We start from the raw sequence: 13,615 nt of genomic DNA, 5'->3' as shown, positions 1-13,615 counted from the left end.
CACTGGCGTGAACGTTACAGATTGACAGAAAGGTGAAACAAGTCCTGCTGAAACTTTTTCTTGTTTTCTGGGAAGAAGGAAAGGGCAGGAAAGCAACAACCCCAGACTCCCAAACTAAGTCTCAGCCCGCTACAGTGCACATTTTAGCAGAGATGGAACTTAGCACGAGTTGTTGGAGGGCAGATGGGAACAGTTAAACATCTCTGAGGATCCAGGCTTGTACAAAGAAGTGATTTGCATCTCTCTGAGGCCCAGCCTGCTCAACAAAGCTCTGCCACTTGAAAAAGGCAGGAGGAAATAGTTTGCCAGAAGACTATTTGCAGTAACACTGGTAAAATGCAAGCCCGAGAAAAGGCTAGCCAACATAAAACAACCCTGGCACAGCAAAGCCTATGTGAACTCCACATGCAGCTTCTGCATCTGCTGCGGCTGCTGCAGGGCTCGCTATAGGCACCTTGATGTACACACACTTCTGCCAGCCGAGTCAGACAGAGGGACGGAAGAATTTGTCTGGAGACAAGTGCAATAGATGACTGCTACAAATATTCAGCTTTACATCAAGACCAGCAGGCAAACCCAGGGAGGCTGTCACAGATCACACCAGCCCCAAGGACATGTGTACTGTAGCAACTACCCCCTTGACCTCCAGAGAAGTGTGGGATTTCAAGAGCACTTAGAGGCTTTGCCCTGCGCCTCAATTAGTGTCTGCCATCTGTGCTGCACAACCTAGAAGCAGAAAACAGATCTGAGCTCAGGTCAGGAGACAGAAAAGAATTACACGCATGCAAAGCGCAACTGTTAAGATACACATTCCTTTAAATTATTTTGCTCATTCTTCATGAGCTTCCTCTAAGCAGATATTGTGGTCAAGTCCTTGAGCAGGAACAATCAGCTCTGCCTACACTTGTTGCTACTACAATTTATTTTTTGTCTTCAAGAATGGATCAAATGACATTAATCCAAAACCCTTTAGATTTTATTTTTCTTAAAACAGAATCTCATCTTTGAGACTATAAAAATATCTTGCCCCGCAGTCTAAGGACAGTTTTTCTTATTTGAGGAGAAGCCATTTTAATTCACTGAGAGCGGATGTACAAAGGAATACCCAACAGTTAACAGAATCTGGCTGCTTCTCTGACAGAAGGGAAAACCTTGTAAGAGTAGCAGCAAGCTTCTATTTTAAATTATTAAATGCCTAACACTCAGTAGATACTAAAAGTGCCATGCAATTGATTTTCTTTTGTCCAGAAACATCATCAGCTTTACTCAAGAACCCCAAATGGTAACTCAAGAAATGAAAGCCTCTTCTATTTTTAAAACTTTCAACTAATCCAATAGTATTTGAAACATTAAGAAATGTTTGGGGGGTTTTTTTGTGTTTGTTTTTTTTTTACCTTACATTTTCGTTATAAACTAAGAATGACTTTGCTTATTCTTCTGGTATGGAACCCATAAAACCAAGTATCTTTCTGATTTTCATTATTGGTCAGCCTCCTCAGTTTTTTGGAATGCATGTGAAATGTGAAGTGGCAGCATATAGACCATTAATGTCAAACACTGTGGTTCCAATACAACTTTCTTATAAATTTTTTCCTCTTATCTAGCTGGATTTTTTTCTAGAAAATTTATCTTTCAAAATGTCACTGATATCAGCATGACATTAGAAAATGAATTAATAGGTAAGCTGATCATGAACTTTTAATTTGTAATTGTTCAGCTGCTTTTTAAATATTCAGGCAAAAGACTAAGTACACATGCAGAAAACTGCCTAAATGAGATATCAATGTTGGTTTTGCAAGAGTAGAAATAAACTAGAATAAGGGAAATATGTTGTTGCTGAACAACTATTTTTATAGATACAGAAATATGTCCCAATGCACTGCAGATATACATTTAGTGTGATATATTCAAATTAAATATCTTTTAATTATCTATACTGAATAAAAAAAAAAGAATTGTCCTATTTTACTTTTATGACTGGGCAACAGCCTTATATTTCTCTCAAAGAATGATTACACCTCAAGAAAACTATCTTTGTAAACACTAATTTACCGTTATCTTCTACAACACTTTCTAATTAAAGTCCTGGTTTGGGATCCATCAATGAATTAGTCTTATGTGATTTTACCATCATAAAACCGCTTAGGTTGGAAAAGACATTTAAGACCACCATCAAGGTCAACTGTAAACCTAACACAGAAAGTCCACCACTAAACCATGTCCCTAAGCACCACATCTTACCAGTCTTTTAAATACCTGCTAGGATGGTGACTCAACTGTTTCCAAGGGCAGCTTGTTCCAATGCTTGAAAACCCTTTTAATGAAGGCATTCTTCTTTCTATCTAATCTAAACCTCCCATGGCAAAACTTTAGGCCATTTCCTTTTGTCCTATCACTTGTTACTTGGGAGAAAACACCATCAGCCACCTTACTACAACCTCCTTTCAGGTAGTTGTAATAGACTGATAAGGTCTCCACTCAGCCTGCTCTTAACAACCCCAGTTCCATCAGCCACTCCTCATAAAACATGTTCTAGGCCCTTCATCAGCTTTACTGGTCTCTGGACACGCTCCAGCACCACAATGTCTTTCTTGCAGTGAGGGGCCCAAAACTGAACACAGTATTCAAGGTGGCCTTGCCAGTGCTGAGTACAGGGGGACGATTGCTTCCCTGCTCCTGATGGTCACACTGTTTCTGATACAAGAGCATAACAGATCATGACAGTGCACACAGCATAACCAAAAAGTTTATGATAGTTGTAAATTTACAGGCCAGGCATATCAAATTTTTATTGGATTATATAGGAGAATTTGTACCATGTCTGCTTGTTCTGCAGATGATTGTAAACACTGCTGTAATTCCTGTACCTCCCACTGCAGAGACATTCTTCAGCTCCATTATAAAATACATTTTAAAAGCTTTAAAAATGCAACTATTATTTCACTCATCTATATTTATTCATAATGAGCTACCTGAAGGTTTTTAAAGGTAGTTCTTTCATACTCACTCCAAAACAAAGATTTTAAATTTCTCTTTCACATGCAGAACAAAATGTCTTCTTTAACAGCTAGGCTCATGGAAAAGGGTTTGGAGGCAGTGTACCCACATGTAAGTCCTTTTTATCACTGGCAATGCAAAGGCTGGGCTGACAACCCAAGAGGTCAGCTGCACACATTTATATGTAACACGTTCACAGCAGGAGGTGAACCTATATAATCACATTCAGCCAATTCTTGCTATTCAGAAGGAAGAGATACATGCTGTACCAAAAAAGTTCCCAAGGGGAATTTAACAGAGGCAGTACCTCCAAGTGAAAGCGCAAAGCCTTTTCTCCATACAGCTTTTGTACTGGTGTAGTTGATTTATCTAGCAGCATTTTCCATCCCATGGGCACCACCACACAAGGCGACTCACATCTTTTAACAGGGTCAAAACTGCTCTGTTCTGCACACCCATACAGCAAAAGATCTATGTGTGAATCTAGCGATAGAATTCTATAGTCTGCTTCTCTTCTGAATAGGGGCAGCTGTAGTGGAGTTAACATCTCAATTATCATTCAGCCGCATCCTTTGGCTAGGCTGCCTGTATTAGATTATCATTCCACTTTGTTCAGTTGGGCTATGCTATCCCAGAATATGCTTGCCCCGTGTTCCTCCTGGCTAGTGAGCAACAAGAAGGTGCAATGCTTTATTAGAAGAACTGCCCCCAGAAGCACCTACTGGAGACACAACCATAATCACATGACTGATATTTACAGTTATGCCTTGGCTGGACTGCAGAGAGGTGAATTTACTGCACTGCTATGACACGCTGATTGCTAATCTAGGTCTGTAACCCTGAGCCTAGTGCTGATATGCTGTACAGCTATTGGTATCTCAGAAAACTGTTATGAGTCTAGACAGGACCACATACAGAAGCCAGATTAAGAGTATATAAAAGCTGAAAAGGCAAAAATCCAAACAGTTAAGAAGAAAAACATAAAAAACCCGAAACAAATTAAGCTTTGTACAGCTCTCCAGTGTTATGGTTCTGTTTTCTGTCTTCCCAGAGGTAGATGTAGATCAGACTGTTTTACCTCCTAACAACTTCTGGAGCCCTGTATAGATGCATATTCAGTTTTCTCACGCAAAATGTGAGGAAATTGAAGCAAGGAATTTTATCCCATGGTATAATGATGACACCTAGAATCCATACCAATGCTGTGTGGACTCTAGGTCCTCTTGTGTCAATTTAGGGAGTTGCAAGGACATCTGCTGTCAGCCTGTCTGGCATTGGCTCTGGGAAAGTGTCCTGTGCATGGACCTTCACTGGAGGGGTCAGGACACTGTGAAAACCACTTTGATAAACAGCTGCCAAGAGCAAGGCAGTGCCAGGATTCAGCCCTGGGCTGCCAAGGAGAACCATCTCCATTGGGTTCAGTCTCTCTTGCCTCTTCCCAGAGCAAGGTCCTCCACAGGAGTCTGTCTGAGTTTCTGCTCCAGCATAGAGCAAGTGCCCATTAGCTCCCATCTCCTGCTCCCTTGTAATGGGCTCTGCACCAGCCACTGACATTCCAGCTTCCTAACAACCCCTGCAATTCCCTGTGATGGCCAAAGTGTAGGGCCCTGCTGAAGTGAAGAACAGTGTGATGCTTCCTGTCCAAAGCTCTGGGCTCCACTACCCTCCCTCTCCTACCCCCAAAATCTGGTGACCCAACACTGATCTTATCAAGGAACAGCATGTGTGCAGGAAGGAGGGGAGAGGCTTAGCCCCAGACATGCATATCAGCTTCATGTGCCTCTGCTTCCTTGCAAACAGTAAGTCTGTTCTCCCTAATTTTCTTACCCAGTCACTCTAGCTCCTTTGTGTCTGAATCTCATGTGATCTCACTCTGCATCCTGCGGGCATCTGCCAGTCACATGCCTGGATCACCCTTCCCTCACTCCTGAGTCTGGTTTCTTTATGGGGTCATGAACTGTGGCTCTGAGGCTTCCATCTGTTTCCCCATTCCCTCTTAAATATCAACCGCATGTGACACAGAGGTAGATGAGAATTAATTTGTACAAGTCACGTTGAATTGGTGGCCAGACAGAAGAGAGGAGTTCCAATCACCTCCGGGCTGGGGGGGCGGATAATACTTATTTCTGTTAAATGGCAGTAAACTCACAAAAAAAAAAAAAAAACAGTCAAGGATTCCCTCAGTGCAAGAAAAGGTTCAGTTTGTGCACAACAAACTGTAGTCCTCAGGATAAAGACTCAAACTCCATGAACTATGTTCTGTCTAAGCACTTGCAAACTGCAACAGAGTGCTCTTCTTAGAGTTCAAACATGTCTAACGCCTCTTATTATCCTCACTACCCACTCAAGCTCCCTTCCCCCATACTTACTTTCCTATGAATTTCCTGATATTGAACAAGAATATATGCTGTATTCACAGAACCGCAGAATAGCAGGAGCTGGAAGAGACCTGTGGAGATATCTACTCCAGCCCCACTGCTAAAGTAGGTTCACTTACAGTAAGTTGCACAGGAACATGTCTAGGCGGGTTTTGAATGTCGCCAGAGATGGAGATTCTGAAACCTCTCTGGGTAGCCCATTCCAGTGCTTCATCACCCTTACAGTAAGGAAGTTTCCCTCACCTTCAGGTGGAACTTCTGGTGTTCTAATTTGTGCCCATTGCCCCTTGTCCCATTGCGGGACACCACTGAAAAAGAATCTATCCCCATCCTCTTAATGCTCACCCTTTAGATACTTATAATCATTGATAAGGTCCTGTCTCAGTCTTACCTTCTTCAAGCTAAAGAGATCGAGCTCACTCAGCCTCTCCTCATAAGAGAGATGTTCCAGTCCCCTAATCATCTTTGTGGCCCTCTATTGTAATGTTTCCAGTAGTTCCTTGTCTTTCTTGAACTGAGGAGCCCAAAACTGGACACAATATTCCAGATGGGGCCTCTTTGGGCAGAGTAGCGAGGAAGGAAGAAAACCTCCTTCGACCTGCTGGCCACACTCTTAACGCGCTCCACGATACCATTGGTCTTCCTGTCCATGAGGGCACATTGCTGGCTCACGGTTAGCTTGTTGTCCACCAGGACTCCCAGGTCATTCTCCACTGACCTGCTTTCCAGCAGGTCAACGCCTGGGCTTCATCAGTGCATGGGATTAGTCTTTCATAGGTGCAGAACCCTACACTTGCCTTTGCTGAACTTCATTAGGTTCCTCTCCGCCCAACTTTCCAGCATGCCCAGATTTTGCTGAATGGCAGCACAACCTTCTTGTGTATCAGCCACTCTTCATAGTTTTGTGTCATTAGCAAACTTGCTGAGGGTACCTTCTGTCCCCTCATCCAGGTCATTGATGAATGTGTTGAAGAAGACTGACCCAGTGGTGATTCATAGTTTAAATATGTTAAGAAGTCTTTCGGTCAGCAAACTTAAATGTGTTACCACCAAGATTTCCCCCATCCTACCGGTTCCCACCTAACTGTCCCGTTTCCCCACACCAGCTCTTCATTCTGTCCTCTGCTGTCTCTCACTTATAACCTCCTAGCCTCAACCATTTCCCTTTTATTTCAGATTTCCACACCAAGACTTCTTGTATAAATCTACCCCTCTTGGAAGTTTCTGTCTTGTCCTGTCTGCACCCAAATAGGTCTTTCTTTTCTACAAGATTTGTCACTATGCATAAAAATGCAAGAGCCAGCTCTTCTAGAGAGCTGTAGTTACTAGTCAATTGAGATCACCAGCTACAGCAGTTCACTGGCCATGTTTGGCGAAATGTTTAGGCTCTGAGAGTGTTGAAATCATGTCACGGCTCCATAGTCACGTTCCAACTGTACATCAAGGTAAATTCCAGATACTCATCACCTTACTATCCACCAATCCCCATCCTGTAGCCTGCTTGTCATGGAGATCACAAGGACCCAGATCCACAGTCTGGACAATGGAGAGACCAGGAGAAGTCTGAAGTGAGCTGTAATGTCTATCTCCACCCTAGCTCAGAAGTAACCACAGGGAGTAGAGGGGACACTGCTGCCCAGACTCATTGCTGGTGTCTTTGCCTGCAAGCAGTACTTCCCACCACAGCTTGGGATTGCTACTGCAGATATGCTCAGTCTTAGCTCAGAACATGCTTTATACAGGCAAAATCGTTAGTGATTAAAATGTAAAATATGATTCTCAAACTGCAGTGCTTAACAAGCTTCTGATTCAATCTGACATGAGGATATTCCATGGGTGGTGAAAGGTACACCTGCCTCATACATGAAGGCAGCATCTTTCCTGCATTCAAGTCCCCATTCCAAACTGTGATGACACCAGAGACTTTCTAAAGGAACTTGCTACCATTTTTGACATTAAAGAAAAACCAACCCACCCATGATGCTAAGACTTTTCCCTTTTTGATCTTGGTAACAGATGAACTCTTTTGTCTGTTGTTACAAAAAAAAATAAGTAAAAATAAACTAGCCTTAGGCAAACACTTGTCCATGAAACTCTTAGGCAAATGCTTGGCATCAAAACTCATAGCCCAAACATAAAAGTTTGGCTGACTAGTGAAGAACTGAAAATTGAGTAATGTCTACTGCTAGTGCTCCCAGACTCATCTGTAATGCTCACAAGGGAGAAGTGGACTGTATTAGCTGTGCCAAAGAAGACAGAGCAATGAATCTTTCCAGTGAAGAAAAGCCGTTAGTTTATGAGTAGGATAAAGGAAAGGGAAAAAAAGTTCAGACAATACACAGTCAAGGAGTACAAGAACAACAACAAAATCTTGGTAGGCTCAGCACAAAACTGACGAGGTGGTGACACCTCCTCACAAACAGATTCATTTTCTGATTCAATGTCACACTACTTCATAGGGAACACAAAGCACAGGCTAGCTCCCTCGAAAATGCTTCAGTTAAAAAAAGAAAATATGATCCACAACTGAGGTTTTGTTTTCACACTAAAATACATCAGAGCATTCATGATTGCATCTGGTTGGCACAAGAATACCCTCTGTTTTCTAAAAATAAGCTCAATAAGTGTTTATTTGGCACCATAGTGAGTTATGCCACTCACAATCAGAAAATACGAAAGTCAGTCACAGCTTTCTAACTTAATAGAAATTTCTCTTAGAAGTAAAATAACTAGTTTTGCAATTTGTATAAAATATTTTTACCTAAAACCTATGAAAGGATTAGGCAAGAATAAAATATGGCTCACTCCTGCATCTCAGAAAAGCCAGAGGCAAATTTCCCGCACACTTAAGTAGAACTGGTCAGGTTTCCTAATCCATCAATAGCTGAATTTTGTATCTGTCTTCCACTGATAAAACATTCAAATTCAGGACATAAAAGGAAATGGGTCAAGAACCCGCAGCACACAGAGTCTGAGATATTTCCCTTTTCACAAAGTGTTTGATATCACAGACACAGAAAAAAATTTGGAAATAATTAGAAACGCAAAGATAGTATCAAACAAAAGTCAGAGTTTTCATGAATGAAATCCGTGCCCTTTGAAAGTCAGAGATAGCCTAAAGTTACTCTTCTAACTTATTAGTTCTTCTAATAAAAATTAAGCTTTTTATAAGAAATCCAATATCTTTATATATGATACATATCATTCTGGCAGTCAAACATGCTATTCAAATATAATAAAAGCTCTAGCTGACAACTGCTGCCAAAAATATGGGCACTAGGTAAATGTTAGCATTACACAATCCTTGTTTGCGCTGAACGAGTTGGGCTGGATACTGTCAGCAGTATCATGGTGCTCTGACACATTTGCCCAGACAAGTTGCTTCCAGTTCCCAAGGCACTTAATAACTGTAAAGAGCAGTGTATGATCAGCCAGCGTCTTCATACTTTCTGGTCACCTCTTTTGTAAAGATGATGTCTTCTGAACATTTTGACTAGATGACATTTGTCATGCACTGAGCTTCTTCAGAAATTATGGCTCTGAGAGCATCTTCTCATTGTAGAATACATTAATGCTGCATGTTAGATCTTCTTGGTTTTCCCACTATGCATTGAATATCCATTGTAAGCCAATCTTCCCACCATCTCAAATTACCTTTTTCAGTGCTAAAAATCTCCTGAAGGCCCAGCTCTCCCATGATGTCTAGTAACTATTACCCATTACATACAGGCAAAGGGCCACTTGCCTTCCTGCTTGTCGCCTTCTCTCTTTCTCCCTGTCCTTCTATACCTTTTCCATCTCAGCTTCACTTACTTATTGCTCTAATTTGTCTTCAGGGAAGGATAAAGATGAAACATGATGCTATAATCAAGGCATTGGAATGAGATTGATGAGATAGTTGATTTTGAGTTCACCACAGCCTTCCTGTGTGGCTGGAGGATAAGCATTGTTTTTTGATGTAATCCAAGTTCCACTGCAGTCTAGAGCAACTCTTTGCTCTAACTTTCCCTCAAAGCTTTCCCCTTTGAATTTCCACTTCTCTGTGGCCCCTCTACTTTTCATCTTACAGGCTGTGTAGCTTGCAGCTACTACAGAGAGGGGAGCTGGCTCTTACCTAATCTAGTGGGGCAGGATCTTTTCATAGACCCCACTGTGATAACATAAGTAACTATAGTTAAACATAACTAATCAATAATACCTGTGGAATAGGTAGGTACCTGTAAAGTTATTTGTAATTAACAAATTCGCTTGCTCCAACCTCTCAGTTCTCACACTTCTTCTGAAGATTTGATTCTGCAAATACTTAAATGCAAGAATAACTTAGTATGTTATCAACCTTGGCAGTATCCATGGGACTGCTCACATAGCACCTTGCAAAGGGTTATGAGTGCATTACATATAGCTGAACTGTGTAGGTAACACAAAACATATTTGTATTTCACACACTTACCTAGTGATACAGATTTTATTGTATCTAGGAGCTAAAGAGGGAAGCTTAATCCACCAAATATGAAATATGAACAACTGAATTAGCCAGCATATCAGAAATATTGATTTTAAATTGGCTTAGAGAGGCTTCAGCCTGAAATACATTAACTATAATCTGTCTACGATTGGCTAGTAATATTCTAAAATCTCTTTTTTTTTTTGTTTGTGTGCAGGTCAAGGAATATATTAAATGTCCTCATCATTTTCTCCCTCTTGTTTCCTAACCTATAGCCAAAATCACAAACCATCCAACAACTGCAACAGAGAAGATAGTTGGCATTTCTTTGTTAATGAGTTAGACCATACATGTTTGGTATCTGCAGGTATTCTGTTATAACTAAAGATGTTGTGATTTTGATGTTAGCTTTCTTGGGTTTAAGATCATTAAGTACTATAAAAAATTTATAACTTAAAATATCAACTACAAGGAGAAACAATTCTAGCGCATTGAGAAATCAACTGATTTCAAGTTAGAAAAAAACTCTCCAGTATGAAACAGTGACTACTGCTTGTGGAATTTTAGGAAGTGTTTTATTATCTGTTCTTTTTGCAGCCACAGGAAGACAGCAGACTTTCTAACGTGTCTTAACAGCAATACCATTTTAATAAATGCATTAAAGTTACACTAGTGTACATGCTGTAATTTGCTAAATGCTTTTCAACTGTACAAATACGCTGTTCTTCTCAAAACCAAACAAAATACCCCCCAAAATTAGCACCCAGTTGCTAATTAGCAAACGTTCTTCTGACCTTCTGTCAGAGTAATTTTTCTAAACTGCTTGTACTGTACCCATCTTTCTGTGGCTCATAGTTCAGCTGCTTAGCTTGCTTGTTTTTTTCACAGAAAATGAATTTGTGCTTTGTGTCATATCATTTTTTCTGGTTTTAGCACTAGCATATTATATTGTTTAAGGAACTGTTTATGTAATATTCTATTCGCATCTTTACTCTGGTTTGTTTATTTTAAAAACCAAGAGCTGAGCATGTACATTACCAATGCAGAAAGCAGAGTAATAGAACCACAGGACTTTGTCAGCTGAAATAATGTGTGCATTCAACCAAATTTTTCCTTTTAAATAGGAAATTAGAAAGTTAAATGTATATGCCAAAATCCTCTACAACAAAAAGAGAGGAGGTGTCTCTAATCCACTAATCTCCATTTTGAATGTTCTGAATTTTAAATTTTTAAAGTGCTTGAGTTAGTTGGATACCTAAACCTCATTGAAATTTTTGTGGGATCTGGTTGTCTAGCTCCAGAAGAACACTTTGAAACTCTGAATGAATTCAGTTTTCAACTAGATCCTTTAGCTAGGCAAGTGATGGAGATATATTGTTTTAGAAAATTACAAGTGACCAGGAAAACTGCTGAATTTTATAATTAGCTCAGGGCAGGCGTGTAGTATTGATTATTTACCCAGCATAGTAATTAATCCCAAATCACCCATCTTTAATAATATTTCAATGTTAATTTCATAATTTGCATTATTGTATAATGTTAGAACTTTCCTCAATTAATCTTGAAATGTTTGGTTTCTCAATAGGTTCATATAAGCTCTCAGCAAATATCATATACTTTCACTTACATATAGGATACATATTCATAGAGATAAGATGTGGAAAGATCACTAATGTATAGACATGACTATATCAATTGATTTAAAAGATTTAGAGCAATTAAATAGCATTAATATAAGGTGTAAAAATGCAACGTAACATTTCTTGGCATTTTTACATTAAATATAATAACATCAATTTACATTAAATGTAATTATATAGTATGTAATGGATAATAGAATGCTTAGTCCTATGGAGAGAAAACTCTTATTAGGTTGCCAATGGTTTGATTCAGAAGCCATGGGATTCACACAAAGTCTGATTTTCAAAACCTCATGGAGACATTCCATTAGCCCAAACAGACTTAGGGTCAGACTCTCAAAAGTGTATGACTGCCTAGAAATGCATTCTGCAGATGCAGATCTTCCCTATCTGCTAAAAAATAAAAATACCTTTTCATATCAAGAATAATAGAGCTTCAGGATCTGGAAGATGCAAAGAAGTACTAGATAGTGAGAAACTTACTATTCCAGATACATATGCTAAGTCATGAGAAAATCAACCATGTCATTATGACAGGTCCTAATAGTCATGCAAAATGCCTTCCTATTGACAACAGAGTTATCTGACAGACAGTGTTCACACTGACTTGCAACATGCCCAACAACTCATTCCCATCAGACATTTAGATACTGCAAGCATTGTCTTCTCCCAGGCACCCAAGCTCGTGTCCAGGGGGCCATGCAGCGAAGACAGCAGAGCTGGCAATTGTGATGAGACTTTTGAGTGAGTAGTGTTTCCAGCTCTGCGGTCCATGATGGATGGAATCCTCCTCCTTAGTGCATTGCATTACAGTGAAAACAAATGACAAAAAATGAAAGAGGATGGGAAAGGCAAAAGGGAAAGCCTACCAGTTAGCCCAAATGTCAGCATTTGTCTTGTATGGGCTCAACACTGATGGAAAGCAAAGAGAAGCTGTTTAGAGGTTTTTACATCAGGCCATTTCTCCTCCACTAGGTATGTTTACTTTCCTCTTGGTTACCAAGAAATCAGTTGGCCTTTTACTGTGAAACTAGCAACAAAACTAAATGCTGCAGATTATTTACAAGAGCAAACAAAAAGGACCGAATAAAGCACTGTGGGAAAGAGCTTTCAGAAGTGGAAGCTGGTGACTTGCCAGGTAATGGTCACAGACTAACCTAATTTTATGGGAGTCTATAGCATTTTTGGACATGATTGTTTAGTGATTTTTTTAAAGATTCAGCAAAAAGCAGAGCTGGACCTTTCCTTTCATTGTAGTTTCAAATAGGATTTTCTCAAACAACAAATTTCTCTTGCCAACTGGTATTTAGTAACAAAGCATAAATGAAATCAAATGCCCTTCTTGCAGGTCATGAAAACATAGACTGAGTCAGGCAAATATTAGTTTCAAGCTTCTTTCTTAAAAGATCCTTTGGGCCAACGCTCCTTGGTTTCTTATCGTATTAGGCAGACTAACAGATCTATTTTCATATAACTTTGTTTCTTGATTAAGACAACATTCTTAACTGCTATTTTCTTTCATTGTGCTTCCCTTGCAGCTAGGGCAGAACAAAATCCTTTATTCAAGAGGGCTTCCCAGTGGTGATGTTTCTTCAGAATCGCCATTTCTCCCCCAAGCTGCCCCCAGCATCCTGCTGCGCAGTCCCAGCTTTGCTTAATGCAGACAAGGAGTGAAAGGCAGAGGATGCCTTCTGGGTGCATAAATCTCAAAGTTGGTTTTTTTCCACAAAATTCTGGTTTTTTAAAATAGTTTTGTTCTCATCTGTGTAACAGTTTGTACTCTGCATCTTTAAAAGTAGGCATAAAAAACTGGAAAGATTTTGTAACCATAATTAAATATCCACTACCTTTAATTATTGCACAATTAAAATAATAAAGGCTTTTTTGACTAATCAAATAAAAATGAACATTTAATTGAACATTTCATGAATGTTTCATATCAGTCAGGAAATAAAGTACTCTTGAATTTTTATTGCAATATTTGCTTATGTTACTGAGAGTTCTTAAAGGCACCAACAGATATAACAAACCCACTTATTTACAGCACATTTGCCCTCACTAGGAATGAAGGGTGCACAGGAAAACAGAAAATATTATTTGAGATGTCTTAATAAAAATACATGCAAACAATTGGGGAAGCAAGAACAGCAGCATAT

General features: G+C 39.7%; 1 protein-coding gene across 1 annotated transcript in view; it reads right to left on the bottom strand.

The window, feature by feature from the left end:
- DHRSX (dehydrogenase/reductase X-linked) overlaps window positions 1-13,615 on the bottom strand; it is a 166,825-nt gene that overhangs the window by 47,405 nt on the left and 105,805 nt on the right. The window lies entirely within an intron of this gene.

This window comes from Phaenicophaeus curvirostris, chromosome 1 (genome assembly GCF_032191515.1).
Source record: "Phaenicophaeus curvirostris isolate KB17595 chromosome 1, BPBGC_Pcur_1.0, whole genome shotgun sequence".
In the NCBI taxonomy this organism is placed as follows: Eukaryota; Metazoa; Chordata; class Aves; order Cuculiformes; family Cuculidae; genus Phaenicophaeus; species Phaenicophaeus curvirostris.
This window is presented reverse-complemented; position numbering and strand designations above follow the sequence as displayed.